At 29.1% G+C, this 24,912-nt stretch overlaps 1 protein-coding gene across 4 annotated transcripts in view; it reads right to left on the minus strand.

Annotated features, from left to right (window-relative positions):
• Nucleotides 1-24,912, minus strand: part of LOC107449700 (zinc finger protein rotund) — a 558,914-nt gene that overhangs the window by 389,544 nt on the left and 144,458 nt on the right. The window lies entirely within an intron of this gene.

Consider the following 24,912-nt stretch of genomic DNA (forward strand, 5'->3'; position numbering starts at 1 on the left):
CTTGATTTTTTAACACATTCAGCAACTCCTTATGAAATACATAAGCAACTGTTAATCCAGGAACTCACTCTGCATAATAAATCTATTCAAAACATTATTCTAAGAAATATGTTCATACAAATCAACAACTCTTGACTGTTCCAGACATGCAGCGACATAACTTTGAAGTTATGCTAGCAGTTGCTAATCCAGCAACTATTTTTAAGAAATAAATTGAAAACATTATTCTAAGAAATACATTCATTCAAACCAATAGCTCTTAGTTTTTTTCTTCCTAAATACATTAACTCTGTGTAAAATTATGTAAGCAACTGCTAATCCAGCTACTAACTCTGCTTAATAAATAAATTCAAAACATTATTCTAAGAAATACATTCATTTGAAACGACAACTCTTTTTTATCGGCTATCAACTACTTCATAAATGCAGCTACTAACTCTGTTTAAAATCCGTAAATATCTTCAAAGCCAATTATGGTTATAAATGAGATTATCAACGGTTAAAACCCCTTCACACGATGCATTAGCTATGGCTCACTGACAAAGATGTCGATGCTTTCATATTCTTTTTTAATAACTTTTTACAGCAAGAAGAGGAATATAAAGATGATTACAGCTGCTATTTAAAAAAGAAGAAGAAGAAAAAAAATGAACATCCAGCGAGCAAAGTTAACAAAAAAAGTTTTTAAAGTCTAACACGAAACACAATGTTTATCCTTTATTTAGCGTGATCATAATTTAGTAGTGAGGAAGGAACACGCTACCAACCCTTCAAAAATATTACGACCCATAATTTGGAAAGGAGAATTACTGATTTAGATACGCAAAGTTTTTCGGAGCAAAGCAAGCAAGAGCCTCGGAGCATTGCTATTAAAAACAAAATGCCGTCGCTCTTGGAAAAAGAATGGGGAAAAAATATTAAAGGGAAAAATGTAGGGAGAAAGAAAGAAAAATAGGGAAAAGAGTGAAGACGAAGGGCCGTGCATGAGCAACACAAAACAAATTGTCGCGAGTTTTAATGAGTGAGTAATTTAGGGTCGCTTCGGTATTGGGTAAAAGTAGGACTTCTTGGAGCGCTGGTGCATATCGAACTGAGAATGCTTATTAAGTTTGGCAGTGCATTGCTTTTCCCGTGGTCAGCTATGTTTTGAAAATGCACTCATGCAAACACTTTTTCAATTGGACACTATACTGATATACTTCAATGCACTAAAAATAAAATAATGGCAAATTTCTCATTTTGACATCAAACAAATTTCTACTAATTATTCATTAAGCTAAGACTAAATACATATCTTACTATTACCTTTGTTTTGTGATTGTTTTACATTATTACAATATAAACATTTCAAAACTATTATTGAAACACGGTGAATAGGTAGCCATTTTTTTTAATAAAATTTCAAAAGCGTTTCTATCTTTTCTTTTTCCTTTTAGAAAACACTTAACAAAATACTATAATGAAAATTCTAAACATTTCATGCGAATGACAACATAAAATTTTTTGTCAACTAAAAGTATTAAATATTATTAGCAAAATTTAATAAAACATTTTACTTTTTACTGGTAGTAAAAAAAGCAATATGAGGACAAAGCACGCGTCCCCAAGTTCAAATATCGGTATAGTTTGATAATGCTTAATATCTGCACCAACCGCAAACCAAAATGAATTTAAATAAATGAATCCAAAAGTCCAATTAAAATCAGGTTCAAATTTCTTCTCCATGTAACTATAGCAGGTTAATTACTCTCAGAAAGTATACACGAAGGCGAATTTGTCAGGATATTTGTCACAAAAAATGTCTCCTCGTCTTGTGAGTTAGGCTCAAAATTAGAGGGTTTGATTTTTAAAAATATTTACATGTTGTTCAGTATTTATCGAATTATAGACTCTAATAAAGAATACTCCGAAATAATTAAGTTTCATTTTTACTGTAAATGATATTTATGTAGTATATATTTAACACTAATGAATATTAAAACATGATATTCTTTTGTTTAATTTGCATAAAATCTCAACAAAAGAGTTTCTTTTTTCCTTATTCACAACTCAAGACGCGCCAATGTTAAGTCGAAAAAAATCGGAGATATAAAAAAAAATAGTTATTGTGTTAAATCCTGGCAAATAAAATAAGTTTCTGAAGACTTCTTATAAAAATGAAACAGTAGTAAAAGTACACCCAGTAATTACATTTTAGAAATGAACATGCGATAAAAAAAAAGCAAAATGAATGAAAAATAATTATCTCGATTCAGAGCAACTTAAATATTTGATGAATAAGACAACTAAAATATTTTATTTTAGGGTTAATAAATACTCTAGTGTCTACCAAATGTAATTCAAACAAAAGCTTACGGTACCACAGTCTGTAACGCAATATTCGTTAATTAATTAAATATAACATAACATTTAAGCAAAAGCAGAAAATAGCAAACAAATACTAGCTCGTCATACATTGTTCGCGACATAAAATAGACTCTATTTAATTTTTCTACAGGAGGAAAAAAATAATATCGCGATATAAGAAAAACAGCGCAATAATACATGCAGAAAAACTTCAAGGTAGAGAAAGAGATAAAAAAAAACAGAGAAAGTTTGCTTAAGTTCTCCTTTTTAAGTTACAGAATTTAAGAAAATTAAAAACTGAGGTTATCATTAGATTTGAGCGAGTCATAGAGGGTGCAAACAAAACTAGGCCTAAAGCAAATACAACGCTGTCCAAGACCCGAGAAAAAACCAATCAAAAATTAATTAAATCAAGCATAGTGCCCAGCCTTCATTAGGCCTGAGGAGGTTAAATAAGTTGATTAAAATCCTCCAAAACATACGCAAGGAATTCGGAATAGCTCTTAATTATAAGGTTCTATTTCAGCGAAAACTAACCAGGTGCGTACCAAACTCTCTTTTTTTAAAAAAAAGTTCTTTTTTTCGATTGTCAAAATAAAGAACGAGAATTTCAAAAGTGAGAACAAAAACATATCGCAGAGAGTGTCGCTTAAATTTAAATGCTTTTTCATTCATTATTATTCTTCATCAAGGTTATGGGCAGTGGAACAAAACGAATATAAACAAAACGTTGTGATTAAATGACTGAACTTTTCATTAATTTAAATGAAATTCAATTTTTGAAAAATAGTAACATATCAATCGCAAGGTAAAATTAGGAAATATATATATTAGCAATCATTTCCTTTGTTATTTATTTTTAAAATTTCAAGGGTTTTTTTTTCCTTCAAAAAATTGTTTTAGATTCTAATATTAAAATTACTCACTAAAATGAATCACTTTATTAAATTAAATATAAATGAATTAAAAAAATTCAGCAAATGCTTAATGAAAATGCTTAATGTAAATGCTTATTAAAATGCTTAAATTACTTGATACTATTACCATAAAACGAATATAAACGGAATGTTGCTATTAAATGACGGAACTTTTCAATAATTTAAATGAAATTAAACTCTTGAAAGTTTGTAATATGCCAATCGGAAGGTAATATTAAGAAATATATATGTGTTAGTTATTTTTATTCATTTCCATTGTTATTTATTGTTGAAATGTCAAGGATTTTTTTTAAAAAATTGAATTTTTTTAAATGTTAGTGTCAATATTTCTCATTAATATGAATCACTTTGTTAGAATAAAAATAAATAGTAAAATTCAACAAATGAAATTATTGTTTAGGTTATAGGATTCTATCACTCATTTAACGTTAAAAAAATTAATAAAGTTTAAAAGGAATCAACATATCACACATTTAAATTTCGTCATTTCAGAGAAGTTTATTTAATAAGTTAAAATATCAACATATATCAAATCAAGTGAATATACGAAGAAGGCACATAAAACTAAAGCTAAAAAATTAATAACTAAATAAAGTAAACTTTCAAACAGAAACAAAAGATATTATTTAAGCAAATATCTGCATTGCGAAGAAAATTTATCAACCAAAGGGGAAAAAATAGTAATTAAACTGAAATTAAGCACCAAAAATGACACGCATCTATCGAAGTCAAGTTTAAAGCTGATCCATGTAAATTTAAAACTGATAAATTTCAAACATACAAAAAAAAGAAAAGAAAAAGAGTTAAACGAATCGAACAAAGGCAAAACATTTTATGACTCTAAAAAACTAACTAAGCAAAAAAAAATTAATTTAAATTTTTTTTTTTTAAAAGCAAAATTTTCTTCATAGCCTTAAGTATTACTTCATAAATTAATTAAACCAAAAGGTTTACATTTTCGGATCTAACTAATTTCAATATAATTTATTCAAATAATTAAATTGACATTTATCTCTTGTTTTAAGCATAAAATTCCTTGCAAAATAAAGAAAAACAATTCCTTAAGCAAAGAAAATTAAATGATCATTAAAAATTGGTAAAATCAAGGCTTAGGATTTGAATCATATGGAACTGGCCTAATCAAATATTCCTGGAAGAAATGTGAATCTAATATTCCTAGAAGAAATGTTATCTTAGCTCTAAATCTTTTAACTGCTACAAAAGCAACAAAATGTGGCTGAATATAAGTTTGATCTTAAGTTGGTGTCTACACTTTTATTTATTTAGTGTCTTGGTACCTCTCTGCAATACGAACCCTTACACGTATTCACCAGCATATATCAATTCCAAGACAGTGAAGCCAGGTGTAAGACTGGATTTTCCAAACTAAACATACATACAAGACAGATGCATACAAGTTGCTATTGAAGAGCGCAGGTAAATTTCGGCTCCGAGGAACTTTTTGAAAAGAATCTGTTCACATACATCTTTTCCCAAACAGCTAAAAGGTCCTATCTTTCAGTACATGGATTTTATACGACGGTATTCATTTATTGATACAGAGAGATTCTTCGCTTATAGTGCTCGATAAGGATATACAGTGACTTTTGAAAGCAAAATTTATTTTTTAAAAAGTCTCTTTTTTTCACTTCAATGGCCAAGCATATTTTCTATTCCAAATGGAAAGTAGAGTCCAAGAATTCACTAAACAAAGTTCAGAGAAAGTTGTAATTTAGAGAAAATAATACAAATTTTTCAATGAAAGTTGAATCCAAGAATTCACTAAACAAAGTTCAGAAAAAGTTGTAATTTAGAGAAAATAATACAAATTTTTTAATGAAAGTTGAATCCAAGAATTCACTAAACAAAGTTCAGAGAAAGTTGTAATTTAGAGAAAATAATAAAAATTTTTTACTGAAAGTTGAATCCAAGAATTCACTAAACAAAGTTCAGAGAAAGTTGTAATTTAGAGAAAATAATACAAATTTTTCAATGAAAAAAAAAATCAGGATCTCTTTAAAAAATAATAATAACGAATTTGTTAAATTGTTTTCAGGAAGATGAATGTCGCTTTTCAAATTCAGACATCTGTCACTTAAAAAATCAATAGATTGTTGTAAAATTTGAGTCTACAGTTACAATCGATGTTTACGTCTATGAAAGTTTTCTAAAACAGGTATGCTAATGACAAAATAAAATATAGTAACTTGTAAATTAAATTTGTATTTGTATATTTTTGAAGTGAATGAAGTTTTTAATTAAGTAATATCTTACCGCTCTGTTTGCACAAGAAATAACGTTTTTTAGCAAATAATATACAATTTTTATGTCTGTTGTGAGTTAGTAGCAGTTATTCTTGTCTATCAGGTTTAAGTTTTGCCAATTTTTAGTCCTCACTCCCTATACTAATTATGAAAATAGCGCAAAATTTCAATGCAAGAGATGGCACAGATTTGCAGAAATTAAAGCGTTTATGATATCATAACTAAGCATTTAAAATGTTATTCAAAAGTTGCATTGTTTGAGCTCATAAAAATATGCAAAAAATGCGAATTATTCATTCATTTTCATTTAGGCAAAAACCTCGCTAAATTGGTGGTTTTTCTTAATTTATTATTTTTTTTTTTTAATCTTTCAAGTTATTTATCCGTTTTAAAGTCCGGGAAATTATTTTCAACAAGATAGTTTAGACAGCTTAAAATTAAAGCTTTAATGCTTTGAGTTTAAAGACATTTCTTCGGCTTTTTTACATTCCATGATGAAAGAGCTTTAAAAACATCCTTAAATATAATTTTAAAATTTAAAAATGAAAAATTTTATAGTTCGAAGTGAAGAACTACATTTAAATTGCACCGCAGCTTTTAAAGTGTAAGCATAAAAAAAAAATTTAACCATCATAAAAAGTGTCACTAGAGCCATTTTTTTTACATTTGGTATGAAATAAATGAAAGTCTCATCAAAATAAACTTCTAAGCGGAAGTTTAAAAAAGTAGACATTCATTATCCGATTATTTGGATATTCATCATCATCAAAGGATGTTTGAACACTACCTCTCGTTGGTGGAATACAGAATGAGTAGTTGTACGGCCTCAACAAAGTTGGACGAAGCATATGTTTTGGGAAGACATTTGATTTGATAGCACGTCTAAAGCAAAAGTAAATCTCTAGAAATAGGATTATTATCCCGATCTCTATAATTACGTAGAGGTTAGAGTGGCCATAGGCAAGTGTAATGAGATAAGGTTTGAGACAGGCCGCCATCTGCTCAAAGTCCGGAACAGCGAAAAGAAATTCGCGCGTCACAGACATCATTTCATGCATCACTCATCTTTCCATTTCTTAAGCTTCAATTCAATTCGATTGTGAGAGGAAGAGAGTTCAGGTAGTAAGTGGGAAGGTACTATTACAAGCTTTACACTCACACTTTCTTATTACTAAAATCTGAATTTAATAGCTGCAATGGTGTCATTTTCAAAAAGTCTTTCGCTTTCTTGTCAACAGTTATTTTAAATCGTCTCTATCACTATTAGAAGTAGTTCTGCTAATTAGGGTCTCTGCTTTAATCATCACGATTTTTTTTAACACCAAGGCTTGAGTCTGTATACAGACTAACAATAAAAGTCTCCACCTCTAATGTTAAAAACATTTCTGCAAAATAGCCAGCATTTCATCGAAATAATACGATTTATCGAAACTTCTTGAATGTTTCTAAGGCTATTCAATGACATGTATATTTACAAACAATGAATATCTAATTCAAATCTGATTTAAAAAAATTGGTTGCATTTGTAGGTCTTGCTATCCCCCTCTTTCTTTCTCTCGAGTAGCGAATTTGTTTAAAATGACTTAAGAATAAGTAAATTGATGATTAACGACAACGTTGAGAATTTCATCGGAATAATACGATTTATCGAAACTTCTTGAATGTTTCTAAGGTTATTCAAAGACATGTATATTTACAAACAATGAATATCTAATTCAAATCTGATTTAAAAAAATTGGTTGCATTTGTGGGTCTTGCTATCCCCCTCTTTCCTTCTCTCGAGTAGCGAATTTGTTTAAAATGACTTAAGAATAAGTAAATTAATGATTAACGACAACGTTGAGAAAAGGCAATTCAAAGGTAAATATATCTTTAGCTTACTAACAGTGACTGCCTAATTCGAATGGGTCAAAAAAATTTGTTAAAAGTGTAGGGCTTGATAGTTTACTCTCCCTTCTTAAAGTTCCAAAATGATTGTCTAACGACTACGTTGATTAACGACCAGATTAATTTACGAGTTCGTTGATAAACGACTACGTTGACTAAAGACTACGTTTATAACGGATATTAACTAACTAAGATTAAGACAATTGAAGAGCAAAGATATCGTAAGCTTATTAACAGCGAATATCTCATTCGAATGGAACAAACAGACGGTTAAAAGTGTTAGTCTACCTTTCCTTTCTTAATTTCTGAAAAGATTTATGTAGACTACGTTTATTAACGATTAAAGACAACTCAACTCAATTATCTTTAACTTACTAACAGCAAATATCTAATTCGAATCGGACAAACAGTTGGTTAAAATGTAATTTGCTTTCTTTTCCTCGCGTTTCGAAACAATATAAATTGACCAATGACTACGTTGACATAAAATAATTTAATAACAAATATACTTTAAACTTACTAACAGTGAATATCTGATTCAATTTCGAAAAACTAATGTTTATAAGAGTAAGTTTTATTCTAGAACAAATAAGGAATAAGTTCATTTTGAAACAATAAAAAATGAAATTGATGAACAAAAAATGTTTAAGTTACCTACATTGTTGAAAATTTTGGTTTGAGGTAAACCAGTATGACGTACAAAATTTGCTGCTGCAATCTTAATATGGTGCAAAGGTTAATTATATTGTGGTACAATTTAAACCCCCTTAAAATTTATTACACGCTATGGTTCGATATAAGCGGAAATATGTTATATTTAAACACTTTAAGTTGCAACTAAGTTATACGATATTAAATTTCAAGGGACCAATATTATTATTCACGGTACTGATATTACGATTGAAGGATACTACATTATAGTTCAACATTAAGCCCATTTTTGTAAGAGTGAGCTTCTATTATGTTCTGATTCACCCCATAATTAGAATCTTAAAAGCAGAGGCCAACTGTTTTTTTATATTTATATTTTTTTTTTATATTTATACAAAAAAAAAGGTGGCAAAAATTTTTGGAGAACACTTGTTACTATAATAACGAGATATTTAACCTTATCACACAGGAACTTTTTTTCTGGTTCCCGAAAAGCGAAAGCAAAATTACCACATAAAATTTGTAAGAAAATGCTAAAATAAGATTCAATTGTACAAGAAAATAATAAAACTTAAAGATAATGAAAGGAAAGATGCGGCAACAATTTCGGGCACTTATCACAAAAATCATCTGCCTTAAATGTTTCATTTCAAAAGCTCATAATCCTAGGTTCTTTTTTGTTTTGTTTTTTGCCCTACATCTGTTTAAACGTTCGAATACAAATAGCTACTCCCGCAAGAGGATTTCACTAGTAACCGTCTTAGTTTAGTCTGCCAAAAAAGCTATCGAAGCTTGGACGGCGCCAGCAACAAAACAAGTAAAGCGTAGAAGCACAGCTTTGTAGTTTAAAGCATCAGTTAAACTACAATTTCAAAAACAACATGCACGATTTACTTCTTACCGCCTTAATGTTCTTTTCTTTTTTTTCAAATACAGCATGCACAATTTACTTTAGATGGCTTTTTTAGTCAAACAATTAAGATTGTAAGTTACCGGTGGTACATGAATTTTTTTTATTTTTTTTTATTTCTTAAATAGGTGAGAAAATGATTAGATAACGAAAATTTTATTAAGATGATTATCCCTTTTCACCAACTTTAACCCATTTAATCTTTTTATCTAAGGAGAAAAAAATTGTATTTAGTCTAGACTTCGCAACTTAGAAAAATACATCAGCGTTACGAATTTCTAAGACCACATTAAATAAACCACATTTACTTAGTTACGAATTTCTTAGACCACGTTAAAAAATCTACTCTTAGGAAATTGAAATAACTATTTTTTCGATAACCGACAGAAATAACCGTAATTTCACCTGCACTAACACAAAAAGATTTTTCTATTGTTTTTGTTTTTAAAAAATAACTACTTTATTTAGAAAATTCCTACTGATATCTACTCTAAAATAAAAAAAAAATCTACTGCTATTATTAAAGAATTAAAAAAATATGAAATAATCTACTCGAAATTGAATTGAATTATCTACTCGAACTTTGGGTTTACGACGACTAATATTCAACTCCGTAGCCTTGTAAATTTGAACCCAAGTCAGAAGACAAGAGAACACCTGGATCAAGTATGGGGAGAAATTTGCCGTCGTGGAGTACTTTTTGATGAAACTTACCCGCATTTGCGTTACACGGAGAGAAAAACAACGAAAACATCTCACGGTTAGCCTGACGGCAAGGGGACTCTAGCCCAGGATCTGGCTAACACTGAGGATATTTCACGTCAGCACTGTGGTCGGTGCGAGCCTGGTGCAGAATTTGTATCGAGCATCGCTGGGATTCGAACCCGTTCACCTCATAATAATGCGAACGCACTATCCCCTGAGCCCCCACGGCTCTCACAATGAGCTATTAACGATGGCCTGGGAAACATCCCTGAAAATGATCCGATGACATACCATGACAATTTCGATCCTCTGCCGAAAAGATAGCAACCCTGCTTAGGTAGCCCGACGATCTGTGCGTGAAACCGAGCACTTTACGGTAGAATAATTTAACGAGGATCAATATCGCCCACCTTCGAACCCTTCGCAGACTGATCCATGTGGCCACCTGCCCGGAGTCAGAAATGCTTCACTTCGGTGATCTGCTGGGAACCGTGTCTTAACTATCAGTCCACTGCAGGGCCGTAAAATAAGTAAAAATAAGAACTGCAATAATAATAATTTCAAAATTAAAATTATTATTGTCATAATTATTATTATTAAAATTATTATTGTCGACTGTAATTATTTCAAATACAGAATCTTTCTGATTTCAACGCGCTTTCATAAATAAGTTTTATTGCAATTAATATCAATTAAATCGAAGCATTACTGCAACGAACTAAATGTTAATGTTAAAAGTTAAATGGTCTGATTTAAGCTAGATGAGAAACGAGAAATAAAATATAAAAATAAAAAATAAAAAAATAAAAATTTCCTCAGATTTCTTTTTCGATACGATGAGGAAAAGTTCTATGATCCTCCAGAAAATCGCGACCACTTTTGTTGATGTTTGGCTCCTTTCGAGGTCACGTGTTGGTCATCAAAACACGTGTGGGTAGTAAACGAAAATTCCATCTGCCGAACCGATAGGTGGCACCACCAGTAGCGAGAGAAAAGCTGTTTTTCACTTCGCCGATAAAGCGCTTTTCAAAGATGAATATCATTTGATCTGCTTAATTTAAAAAATACATAAATAAAATAATCAAGTATTGATAGAATCATTTAAAAATATTTCCTATGAAACGCGATACATATTTAGTTTGATAACAATAAACATCACATGAGCTGAAGTTTGAAATGCGAATTATAATGCTCCTTACTAAGACAGAGTTGCGCAAAAATTTTGTGCATGTAAAAATTTAGTGTGCGTAAAAATTTTTTGCGCAGAGGGTTTTGTGTTCCTGCACACAGTAAAGACGCAAAAGAAAGGGAGTATTTCCCATTATAATTATAAAATTATAATCGTCAAGTGTTTTAATATTAAATAATTTTGGGTAAAAACTCACACTATACTCTTATGTTAATATCACTGCAATATGTAATCACCTGCTCGTAAAATAGATTGCTATAGAGTTTCTTTTTCATTCTTCTTCTTCTTCTTTCTTTTTCTTTTTCAAACTTCATTAAAAAAATTCATTGTTTTTATTAGAAAACGCAACGTTAACGACTCCATACTTGAACAATGACTTAAAATCACACTAAGAAAATATTAAATATTTAAAGGTAATTTTTAAAAAATTATAATGGAATGTATGAAAAAGTGTTTTAAAATTACTAACATAATAATTTTTAATACTACATCTCTTTACAAACCATGTCTAAAATAGATCGCTTTAAAAATTATTATTTATTTATTCCTACAAGCAAATATTGATTTTTTTTATTCAGTCCTTAAATTTATAAAGTAATTCAGTTCATACATTCATAGAGTTTTTTTCAGATCAGAGAGATCAGAATGCTTTTCATGAATCACGGCATCAAAACCGCAATATTTCGAAAATCTCTCGGTGTATTTAGAAGGAGTACTTCTTAGCGGAAATATTTGTAAGCATTTTTTTTTTTTTTTTTTTAAGATAAGTTCTGCTACAGCTTTTGCAAACCCTAAAGAGAAAATATTCATTAAACAATATCACGTATTTTTCTTATTTACCTTAAAAACACTTTTCTTTAATTATTACTTTTAGCCTTATAAATTATTATAAACAACAAAATACTAAAAACTACTGCTATCTCACGACTCCAAATTATATCCCATTTCCAAAACATTATTTATTTATTCCACAATAAAAATCTAAAATAATATTATAATTTCAAATGAATGAGGCAACAATTACAATACGTTACAACAACAAACTATGAAGAGGTTGAAAAGACGACAGACTTAAGAAAAACGTTGGCAGAGTCATGTAGAATCATAGAATTTTTAATCAGTACAGTATTTTTTGATGTGGTTCGATAACAACCACCTTCTAAAGGATTTCACTGTTCAATTTTCCATTTAATCGTTTTGAAACTCCATAAAGTGAGCTCAGCTTTTAAATAATAAAACTATTTTATGCCTCTTTTTCTTTTTAATGACTGCTTTAAACTTTGATTACATGCATCGTGTGACAGATATCGGCAAAAATCTTTCTATAAAAAAACCGACTCGAAAGTTTAGTGTGTTTCAAAAGAAGATGAAATGTTAGCCACATAATCTCCGTTTTCATACGACCCTCGAGCTTTACGAAGAAGCTATTAAGACATGATGAGATTCCTTATTAAATGAGACTTCATTAAGAAGAGCGTGACGTCTGTTTCATATGCTAAGATAGTGTCCAAAGTACTTGCCTTTAATTGAAGTTAGATTGCGCTCTTTTATTATTTCTACCAGGGACAGTGACAAAATAATTAATGTAAATTTGATGGAAGGTAAAACTACCAGCATTTTGGATATATGAAGTACTTCATTTAGCTAACTAAACAAACTCATACTTGGAACCATCTAGAATATTGAGAATAATCATCTTATTTCTATTTATGACGTCTATTTTCATTTATGACGTCGATTTTTATTAATGGTGTCGATTTTGTTTATGACGTTGATGTTTTTTTATGACTTCAATTTTTATACATAACGTCAGTTTTAATTTATAACATTGCTATTTATTAACTCCACTCTTTTAGTTACAAAATAATATAGCATTGATTAACCGAAGTAAATGAGACAATTGAAAAACATTAGTTCTGTATTCTAAAATATCTGATACATAAAAAATCTGATATCTGATACATAAAGCAAAAAAAAACGATATTTTTTTAAATAAATTTTTTTAATAATAATTTATCATTTTATTGCTGAGATTAACAGTCGGCTTTTTGACGAAGGAGCCTTGCTTTAATTGAAGTTAGATTGTTCGTTTATTATTTCTACCACAGACAGTAACAAAATAATTCGTGTTAATTTGATGGAAGGTAAAATTACTGGCATTTTGGAAATATGGAGCACTTGTACCTCATCTAGATAACGGAACAAGCTTATAGTTGGAACCTCCTAGAATATTGAGAATATCTTCTTATTTTTATTTATGACGTCTATTTTCATATATGACGTCGATTTTTATTAATGGTGTCGATTTATATTAATTTCGTCGATTTTGTTTGTGGCGTTGATGTTTGTTTATGAATTTACTTTTTATTCATAACATCTGTTTTTATTTATAACATTGCAATTTATTAACTCTTCTCTTCTAGTTAAAAAATAATATAGCATTGAGTTACCAAAGTTTGATGAAACAATTGAAAAAAAAAATAGTTTTCTATTCTAGAATATCTGATACATAAAAAATCTGATACATAAAGCAATTAAACGATATTTTTTTTAATAAAAATCATCATCATTTTATTGCTAAGATTGATAGTGGGTTTTTTGTCGAAGGTGCTTTGGCTTAATTGAAGTTAGACTGTTCTTTTATTTTTTCTGCCAAGAACAGTGAGAACACCATGTTTGTTGGTCCATTCCATTATCTTTTTTTAAGTTCTATTATTAAACCTCGAAAACACAGAAGTAATTTTTAATCAATTTAGTTAAAAAGTTTTGCAACTAATATCATATGTAAATCACATATGGCAGGTATTAGTCAAAACCTCAAAAATAAAAAAAAAGCAAGTAATAAATATTTCTATTCCAGATTTCCAAACATAAAATTTTATTCATAGGTACTTATCTGTCCATTTATAACACGTCTTCAACTTCGATCATAAGTCTAGGAAATTTTCCTAACTCAATTTCACCCTTTTGTAGTTTCAGAATACTTTAGTGAAGAGAAAAACCATTAACAAAAGTGAAGAGCTATCGAATGTTGGTTGTGCAAAAAAATGGTACAAGCTCGTAAAGAAACGTTCGATGCCTGTAAAATACGGGAACGACAACTATACAAATGAGTTTGAGCTATTTTAAAAATTATTCGAGGGACTAAGTCGTTAAGGGGCAATGGGTGGGTAAGAAGCAACCTAATGAGAGCTTCAATTGAAGACAAACTTCGTGACGATTTAGTATAAGGCAGAGATCGCGTGTTGGGGGTTACAATTTGAGTTTAAAAAGCGCCAATTTGATCGCCAATGTTTTTTTAATTGACTAATTTAGTGATATTTTAACTGAATTATGACTACCTTATTCTGCAACGCAGAACTTAAATTTTATGTTTTAATATTATAACAATTGATAATGCAAAAGTGCTATTGAGATAGATAGACCATGGATGCGCACATTACAATCCGTGTTTAAAAAGCTCTAATCTGATCACCAGAGATTTTTTTTTTTTTTTAACTGACTTGTTCAGTGATATTTTGACTTAATTAACACAGAGCATTCTGTTACACAAAACAAACCTAAAATTTAAGTTCTGCGTTACGAATTTACTTTCTATAGAACACAGAACTTCAATTTTATGTTTTACCATTACAACAATTACTAATGCATAAGTTCTGTTGAAATTGAACCACCATGGAAATTCCACACGGCATAATTCTCAGAAAAACCTGTTCAACCGCGAATCATAATATCAGAACCCTGAACCATTTTATCTTGTACGTTTTCAAAAACATTAATAAGAGGTTAGTATTTCCATTGAGTTGAACCATCATCAATATTAAGAAGGACTAAAGTTCTCGTTAATATGATTAAATTTGACACCGTATTAAACTTGCGGCAAATTTCATCAGTATTATGGTTTATCATTCTTCATAACTAATTAAAGTGAAGGATATAATTTTTTACTTAATTACTAACGCATGTATGTTAAAGTATTAAAATTGATCAAAACAAAAATACTTTATTTTATAGGTAGATTAAAATAATATTTTGCAGACTTTTTTTAATCAACGAAATTTACTTACAACCCTCTTTTACTTACATGCAGACTTCAAAACTAAGTTATTCAAAAACTTTGTCCGTTTTTATCAGACAGAAAATTTGCCAAATCTGATAGTTTTCTTAGAATCGGAAAAAAATCGGGGTACAATAAAGTAATTGTATCAGACTGAAATATATATTACGGTGAGTTATATATGTTATTTTCTTGTATTTTCACCTTTTACAAAAACATCGTTTAAACATCTGTAGCTGCATAATTCTTTAAAGTTAATGAAAATAAGAAGAATTAAATTCTCATTTGCGGAATAATTATTGCCAATTTATTTTATTATCCTGCACTTAGTCGTTTTTATTTAACTTTTAAATGGTAAAATATTTTATAAATCTTTATTTACGTTTAAAACTTTACGAACTTATTTTATATTATTTCCATGAGGAATTTCATTTAAAAGAGAAGAAATAATAATTTTTTACTTATAACAGTAAATTTAATGTATACATTTTTAGGCGTTAAAACGAATATTTTTGTTAAAGAGTTGCAAATTTTAAGAAATTTTTCTAGATTTGCGTAGTATTTAAATAAAAGTAATGACGGATTTAATAAAAATAATAAACTTATTGCTCCAGAAAAGATTCATTTTAAACCAAAAAAATCATTTTATGATCATTTATCATTATATTGATTAATCAAATAATCATTTATCAATGAATCATTTTTTACTTCATCAGGACTAAAAATTAATGATATATTAACTCAACAAATCTATTTTTAAAAAAAAAAATCGAATTTTTAATTTTACATTTAAAAACAATGCTGTCTATAGTCTATATCCGTATAACCCATACCCATAAATAAAGGTATCATTAAAAAATACTTTAAAAGATCGATATTTTCTACGTAAGGATAGAACTACATATTTAGTTATTCATTAATGATTATATTATGCAGAAGAATATTGTGAAAAAAATGTCAAACATGTATTCAGACAAGTTGCTAAGGTTGCAAGTTGCGATTCTTAAACCGGGAACATTGAGTAAATAAACTCGATATTCAATCAATAAGTCGCTAAATGTCGCCAAATGTTAACTTTTCTAAAGAAAAGGGAAAAAAAGAAGTAGTACTTCGATTTCGCTAAGAATTAACTGAATGTGAAGTTGAAATAAGAAAATGAGGAAACGATAAGAAAGACCATGGGGCAGTGCTAGACTGGGAGGATTGCAGGCGAAGACATACATCTATCTTGACTGACTTATTGCAAGGGCCACGTTTCGAGACAAGACACTAATTAGTGGTAAACCTTTTAATTTTTCATTAAGAAGACAAATTAACGACTTGGTAATGAACGTTCTTAGAAAGAAGGCCGAAAGAGCTGGATAGTCCAGAAAAAAAAACATGTATGTTCTTTAAGCAAGTTAGTGCCATTAAGTAATTAGCAGGACCGTTTAGCGAACAAGCTAAAGATGAGGTAATTTAGAAGCCCCCCTTGAAAAGCTCCACCTTTCTTAGGTCAGCCCTAGATTTTTTCCCTCATCCAAAAGACGATTTTTATTCTTGATTTTGAGAATGGCTACGGGGAGGGCGGAAAAACTTGGTTTGTCACTGTCAACCGCGCCTGCCTTGTACCTTCCTCTTGAGACACTGATGACAACAGCTCTGACCTCATTAAAAGGATCCGCCAAAATTTCAGGTGCCGTCGAAAGATTAGGGCCATTTGGCGGTAAAAGAAGTCCCCAATTTGTTACATTGGAGGGTGGTACCCTCAGCTTTATTAATATGCGCGATTATCTGCTGTCTGTTTCAGAGAGTGGGACATAACTTCTTATCACATTCGTTTGCGTTGCAAATCGTCCCTGATGCGACATTTTCCATCGTCATTACGAAAATAAAGCTATTTATTTATTATACAACTCTACCATACTTTGTGGGGGGAAAAAATATACATTCTTTTCAAACCGAATCCTTTTGGCAGATGACGCTTTCAAATTTCTATTTTTCTTATGGGAAGTCATTAATGAACGGAAATTTAAGGATACTTCTTCTTTGTCTTGAATAAATAAGTGGCACTAAGTGTCTATTTTGGGAACAGCAAGAAAAAAAAAATTTATTTTTGCTCAGGGAATACTTTAAAAATAAATGATTAATACATATATGATGTATGTCAATGGTCAGTAACGTTTTGCAAAAATTTAGGAATAACATTAAAAATATCCTTTTTTTTTAGTCACGTATTTTCTAGATAAATAGTTAGCAGGTAATTTGTTAAAAAGTAGTTTTGTTTGACAACTTCGAATACCTAATCGAAAATTAAATAGTTACTTATTTATATAAAAAAAGTTCTGATTTGAGAAAACACAACTTAACTTTGATTAATAAAACCAAAATATACTGTATTTAAACCATTTATTTTGGTAATTTTTCTGCATCAGGCTAGCGGCTTACCAGGAATTCTGGTTTTCAAAATTATAGTTCTTATTACCTCACATTTATTAAAAAATACAAAATTGAAATGTTCAAATTTAACTGGTTTAATCGTTTTTATACCATGCTGTAAGATATCATGATTAATTAACCGAATTTCATCACATATTATAGCACCATACTTATTGTTAATTTTTCTAAAATCATTATCAAAGCGCTTCGGTAAAAATTTCTGAGTTTTTTGGAGTTCCCACGGAGCCAGAAACGTAGTAAATTTTACCATATTCTGGTATTTTTAACCACATTTCTTTTCTCAGTATATACATAACAACAATATATATATAAATTAAAAATTTCACGGGCCTCATATTTTAGAGAGATCCTATAATGATTTAACCACTGTTAATTGAAATAACGAAAATTACGTTCTCCAAGGACTTTTAGACCATTTCAAGCAGGAAAAAATAAACACTTAAAAAGAATAAATAAAACAAACGGTTTCTCAAACTTCATTGCCAGCTTAAAAAGAATTAAAAAATTTGATTGACCCCTGAAATATTAATAAAAAAAAAAGGCTACGTAACATTGTAACAGTTTGGCTTTAGAAACTTGTGACTTAATAACCGAACCGACCACCTAGTACTGAAGGTTAGGCGAAGTCAAGAAAAGGAAGACCTTTTCACACTTATTAACATTGCGTAGGGTCCAAGGATATCGTCTTGTTAATAAGAGGTTACAAGCGCTTAATGGAAGAGGATCTACAACCTGACCCGTAGTTTGATTGACAGCCACGGAGGGTGTAAATACAGGGGAGTGTTGACAAGAAAAAGTTATACAGGTGGTCGTTGATTAAGTCTCAGAGTATAAGAAAGATATAGCCCTCCGGCATAGCAGCTAGTGTATAAAATTCAATTTCATTCAAGTCGATCAAGTGAGTTTCTTCTTCACTGAGCAGGTTGCTCAATTGCCGACGAAATTTATTCATTACCTGTCGGTAGGCTATTTGATATCACTTACTATTAAGATGATACAAATTTAATGAAACTGGGTTTAGCGTGACTGTGGATTTGGTTACTTTATTTTTTGAGAAATTATTTACTGGTTTATATCTTAGAATAAAGTTTCTGTGTTAAATAAAGTTATCATGTAAGCGCTGAATAATCAGTAATTTAGCTAACCTAAAAACTTTAAACGAATAAAATAAAAACTGTTGATAAAAGTTTAACTTACTTTGTAAAATGAAAATGTTTATTAAATTTATTTATCTACTTGCGTACCAGTGATGTGACAAAAATCCCTCATTGGCTAAACTATTTAGGTATACATAATGCTAGTGTTGATTGAATCTTAGAAAGCAAAATCTTAACTTATTTGACAATCAAAGAACTATTTTAAAATTATTAAAATAATTCATAATTTTAAATAATGAGAATATTGAAGAACAAATAATAGATTGAGCACATAAAATGCGTTAACTAATTAATAGTTCATCTTTAATGAGTTAATGCGTTAACGTATTAAAGATATTTGATTGGAATAAAAAGGGTAACAAAATCTACAGCTTAAATTTAAGAAAAAGATAAATAATAGATAAGGTGAATTAAAAGTTCTCAAATGGTGAAAAAACTCTAGTTTGATTAAATATTAATAAAAAAAATATTAAAAATGTCCAACATTTAACAATCGAATTTATTCTAAGAAGAAGAAAAAAAGAGTATTTATTCTTAAGCAATTTTACTAATATCATATACAGTTTTACTTTTTAAAATTCTAATTAATTAAATTTAATTTAGTTTTAATTATTTTAAATCTTAATTAGTTTTTTAATTATTTTAAATCTTAAAACAATTTTATTGGAAGAAGTAACACATAACGTAAGGTATACATATTACATAAAGGTTTATGATATTTTACTTAGTTACGTCAGTTAAACACTTTTGATTTTGATGTATTTAATTTACTCAAATCTGCTTAAGCTTTGAGAAATTCTTTCAAAACATTTTTCGATAGGTTTCAATAAAAAAGAGAAATACACTGTTAGAAATTTCTCGGAAAAAATTGTTAAATAACAATATATTTAATCGTTATTTTATCATATTCAATCAAAACAGTCAAATGACTATAAATAAGATGGTATTTAAACTGTTAACTGTGGAAAAAAAAACCGTTTATTGATTGCTTTCAACAAATAAGGTTAAACAACCAGAATTTAATTGCACCAACTAGACTTACCTAAAGAAGCCCCTTAGTAGCTTACAGCTGGGTACATAATAAAGCTGTGAGGGCTAATCTGTCAATCTGAAGACCGACAGAAAGAAGGCTCGAATCCCAGCGCGTACACCACAATACTTTCTTCTTTACCTTCATCTTATGAAGAGTTTCCAGTGTTCTGTCCTTCCCAATTTGTGACCCTGGACTGTCAGACTACGATACTCTTATTTACCCATAGATAACAGCACCATATTCAGTTAAATTTCTTTTTTACAGTATAGTTTTGCATTCATAGTTTTTTTTTAACCATGCTAGTCGTAAACGGTTTTGAAACCGTAAAGATAAAAAATGTTCTTTACCGTAAGTTTTGCGGTTAATTAGATGGACAGACTGCTACCGGTTATTTTACCGTAATTTTAGAATGAAAATTCTAACAGTGTAAAAAAGCAATTTTAAATAGATCGCTTTTTTACTTTACTGAAACCATTAAAAAAATTAAAAAATAATTTTTATTATTTAAAACGATTTTAGAACAACACGATTATTTTTGAAATGACCGAAAAGCATAATAACTTTCGCTAAACATTTTAAGGTAAGAAATTTCCTAAAAACTCTTAATTCGCCTAATGTTTTTTACTTAATGTCTTAATAATTTGAAAAGTTTGAATGATATACTATATTTTGTAATAATTAAAAAGAAATATTATTAAAAAGGACACCTACTAAAAATTTTACTTCAATGCAATGTAATCTTAAATTATCGACCAAATTTTAGGAATATATTTTAGGAACAGCAATTTTAGGTTACAAAAAATGTATAGAATTGCACTAAACTAGAATTACACTAAACTAGCATTTTAATAATCGTTAATTGAACTTTTTATAAACCTAATAAAAGAAATGGAATAAATATACAAAATAGAATAATAATTAAAAAAAAAAGCGTGCGAGTTATCTTTCATTTAAATTTACTAACCACATAATTCTATCGCTTTAAATTTTTAAAACTGATAATGTTTATTACTGCACTGAAGTATAATTACATAGAATTGATATAAAAACCCTCTTCTGAAATCCCTTAAATAGTTCATTGTACCCCCCAGGGGTTTAAAACATTAACACATATTTAAAAACATGATTTTTTTTTCAATAGCTGACTGATGAGAATTTCTTTTTATCGAAAATAAATAAATAAATAAATAAAATAAAAAAAATCATTAATTACGACCTCTAAATTTACTTAAATTCCGGAAAGAACTAAAGGTATTTCGTGAGATGTGAAGAGATTTGTATTTAATTCGAAAATGTCCATCAACCCTTGAGAAAGAGGTGAGTGATAAAAGAAGAGAAGCGAAGCACCACTAGTGAAAAGAGTTGATTCTAGGGCAGCAGCCATTTCTTACTCCCCACCCCCTTCTCCGAACAGGAGCGGACCACTCATTAACACAAAGGAGACACGCGGCCAGCCTTTTTCTCCTTTTTGCCTCTTTTCAAAATAAATTCCTTTTCTCCTTTCTCATCTAAATATTGAGTTGGCTGCCAGAAATTCCATCTCCTGCTCGCTTTCCCTCAATCTCAATATTTTCCCTGTTTTTCGATAACTTTTTAAAAGAACGGAATGAGATTTATTAATCGATTTAAAGTGTCTTTCTAATTCTCAGATTGATTCTAAGATGGGATTTTAAAATTTAGTATTAGGATAAATATTCAAATTTGATAACGATATGTTGTGGTTGCATTCGGATGTTAGTGTATGTGCTTCCACCTACCTTTTGTTGATACTCTATTTAAAACGGTTAACAAAATAACAAAAAAGATAGAAAAAAAAAACGCAATTCCAGCAAAAAATACCGAAGTGATGACTAAGTTGTAAAACAAATAAGCGTGTATGACGTAACATTAACAGCCCCGACTAAGCAATAAAGTTTTTTTTCTTTTTTAAAAAAAAAAAATTCTGTATAGTCAGGAAATTCAAATCAACGGGGAGCTACGAATGCTTTGTAAATTATAAAAGTAACTTATTAAAAAATAATTACATTGGAATTCAGAAATGCTATCCGAAATGTTACGAAATTATAAAGCGTTTAGAATAAAATTAAGAAATTTTCGATAGACTCAAACAGAAATAGCTTCTCTCAATATGGTGTATAAGAATATCTATAAAAAAAATTTTAAAAAGAATCCCAAATGTTCTAAATAATACAAACTTTTCTTTTTTCATTCAGCGAACTAGCTCTGTTATGTTTCACTTGCATCCATTGTTTTTTAATAAATAAAAAACAACTAATATATCGATTTGAAATTTATTTAGCCAGGTGGTAGCTGGTTCAGCCTCTTCTAAGATTTCCCGTTTTACGGAATATTCCGTTATGTTTAAAAAAAAAAGGGAAAAAAAAAGGAAAACAAACGCTCTCTAGAAGGTACGTTTCCACGAATTAAAAAACACGCAAAAAAAAACGTAAACGAATAAAAAAAAATTGTGTTCATAACAGTTGAAAATTATTGGAGTTGCTAATGGAGAGTAAAAAAAAAAATGGGGGTTTGGCGAAAGCATCTTGGCGAGAAAAGAGATTTTAGTCAGCCAATTAAAACGTGCAGCCGGATCAGCAACTAGAAGAGCTTCAACATGAAGGATGCTAAAGGGGAAAAAGTGGGCAGAGGTGGAGTGGGAGAGAAGGGGTGCGGCGCGTGCCATCAGTGATGTGTGTGTATGTATGTATGTGCGTGCGTGTATGTGTGTATGTGTCCTATGAAGAATCCGCCCCTTTTTAAGAGCTCCCCGCCAGTCAGGGCTAGCTGGCCGCTCGATACTGGGAATACGTAATGAAGCTGTTCATAATTAATGCGTAATGGTGAAGGAAAGACTAAGAGCATTGTCAGTTAATTCGACGTCGCAGCGTGCTTGAAGAAGAAGGTGTAAACCTAGCTGAAATTAGCAACCCTCTCCATGCACGCTGATCGGGGTAGGGAGGGGGCTTTTTTTCCACCCCTTCTCATTTTCTTTTCCCCCTACCCCCTAACTTGTCGTTAGTGAAGGTATAAAAAAAAATTTTTTTTCTAATCGAAAAAAAAAATTTTTATAAAAAAAGTTGAAACATTTTATACTCGTGTACATAACGGCGAATAACTTCGAGAGCATTTATATACTGTGATTAAAAAAAAAATTTTTTTTTTGGTGCCTTTTTTCTGTTTCGTTAAAGTGAAATTAATTTGTCGGCTATTTGAAAAATATAGGCTACAATAGTACACGCAAGTAGTGCGAAAAAGAATCGCCGAAGAGGAAAAATAGGAAGTATTTAAAAGTGGCTAAGGAAAATCGTAAAAGGGTTTAATAAATCTTTTCTTTCGAGAATTTGTCACATTGCATTCATTTTTTAGTACTCGATTAGGCAAGCATATATTTATTCATTGATAAATTCACTTCTTAACACAAAGAGTAATTTGAAAAGAAGAAAAAACTTAGTTGTTTTTTTCTTCTTCTTTTTTCATTTGATTGCGCTTAAAAAAATAATGCTAAAGATGAAATAATGTGTTTACTTACTGTGTTCAATTGATTCACACAAAGAAGATTGCAGACGATTAAAATTTATGTATAAAATTTATTTTTCATTCTCTTATTTCTGTAAGTTGACGATCTTTTTTTTTTTTTTTCTGTGTGTGTTTAAAATAACTTAAAACTGTAAAGCTGTATAAGTATATAAATGAGAAGATAAAACAGCTTAAGAAATAAAGCAAATGAGAAATTAGAAATAGTTTTTGAAATTTCTTAAAAATTTTTATATAAACCCAATAGGTAGCAAAACTAAAATTTTATTACCGATTATTTTTATTTATCTACAATATAAAATCGAAAATTTCGTAGTATACTTATTTTAAAATTTTCGTAAAATAAAAATAAATTTTTAATTTTTTTTGCTTGAAACTAATAAAAACACAAAAAGACTACCAAAAACAGGACGATTATTATACGATTTAATAATAATTAAAAAGGTTTTGCACTTTTTCATTTAAAAAAAGGCTTTATGTTTTGAGTTAGGACAGTTTTTCTGAGACATTTATAAATTTTTATGGTGGTTTCAAATTTTACTCAATACTAATAATTTGAAAAAATTTTAAAATCATTAAAATAATTTAACAGAATTGTAATGTAATCATAATTTCGAAGACTTTCATTAAAATTATACATAAATTTACGGATACACACTGTAAAAAAAGAATGTCTCTAATATGAGCAAAAATGTGTTAAAATAGCTCCGAAGCAAATATAGTCGAATTTGAAAACCCCATATACTCATTATTGAGCATAGTGACATGCTAGAATAAGCTGTTTCACATATATATGCTGTTTAAATTTTGAGTATGGCCCTATATTCAATATTGAGTACAAGGGGTTTTCAAACTCTTTGTTTCGGAGCTAATTTGATAAAATTTTGCTCAATTTTGAGAAATCGTTTTTTAAAGTGTGAATAAATATCGGAACTAAAAATTTAACTTAAAACGTTTTGTTAAGTTAAGAAAAATAACTTGCATACAAACAAAATTAAAATTACAGAAAAATACTGATATTTCAAACTTTAAAAATGTCTGACAAAGAGAAATTATCATTAAGATGCAAGTTTTATTATTATTATAAAGTGAGCTTTATAATGGGTATGGAGTACGCGGATAGTGCAAATGCTAAAGTCCCGAAAAACAATTAGAATTTCTAACTTTCAGCATGAAATTTAAAAAACTTATGTCACACTTAATAAAGAGATTGAAACAAAGGAAAAAATATCTGTTTGTTAGAAAAAATGTTGAACTTTTATAAATAAATTAAAAAAAAAAATTAAAGCTATACCTATTTTCAAATAAAATATTATTTTGCTTAATTAAAGTTTATTTTTTATGCAAATAAAAATAACAGCAACAGAAAAAACTACTTTGAGGAAAAATAGAAATAAAAATATTTATTTTTAGGACAAATATTGAGTTAAAATTTTTCTTGATCAAATTTGAATAATAAAATATGTATACATTAATTGATTTAATTTAATCCTTAAAATAGCGAGATTTGGTTAAATTTATTAATAAATATTTATACTACTTATATTTTTTCTTATTTCAAATAAAGAAAGATCGCGATAAGAAACAATAATGTAACATACACTTTGCAAAGAGATGAATCTATTTGTGTTAAAATATCTAGTTGCTAGAAAGAATAATGAATTTATATTAAATAATAAAATTTATGTATACTTATATAACAAAAAAAAGAAGAAAAGATTCAAAGAAAAGAAAACAAAATATAAATTATAAAAAACTTAACGAATTTAACAATTTAAAAAAAATTATTTTTTTTACAAAAA

This window comes from Parasteatoda tepidariorum, chromosome X1 (genome assembly GCF_043381705.1).
Source record: "Parasteatoda tepidariorum isolate YZ-2023 chromosome X1, CAS_Ptep_4.0, whole genome shotgun sequence".
Classification (NCBI taxonomy): domain Eukaryota; kingdom Metazoa; phylum Arthropoda; class Arachnida; order Araneae; family Theridiidae; genus Parasteatoda; species Parasteatoda tepidariorum.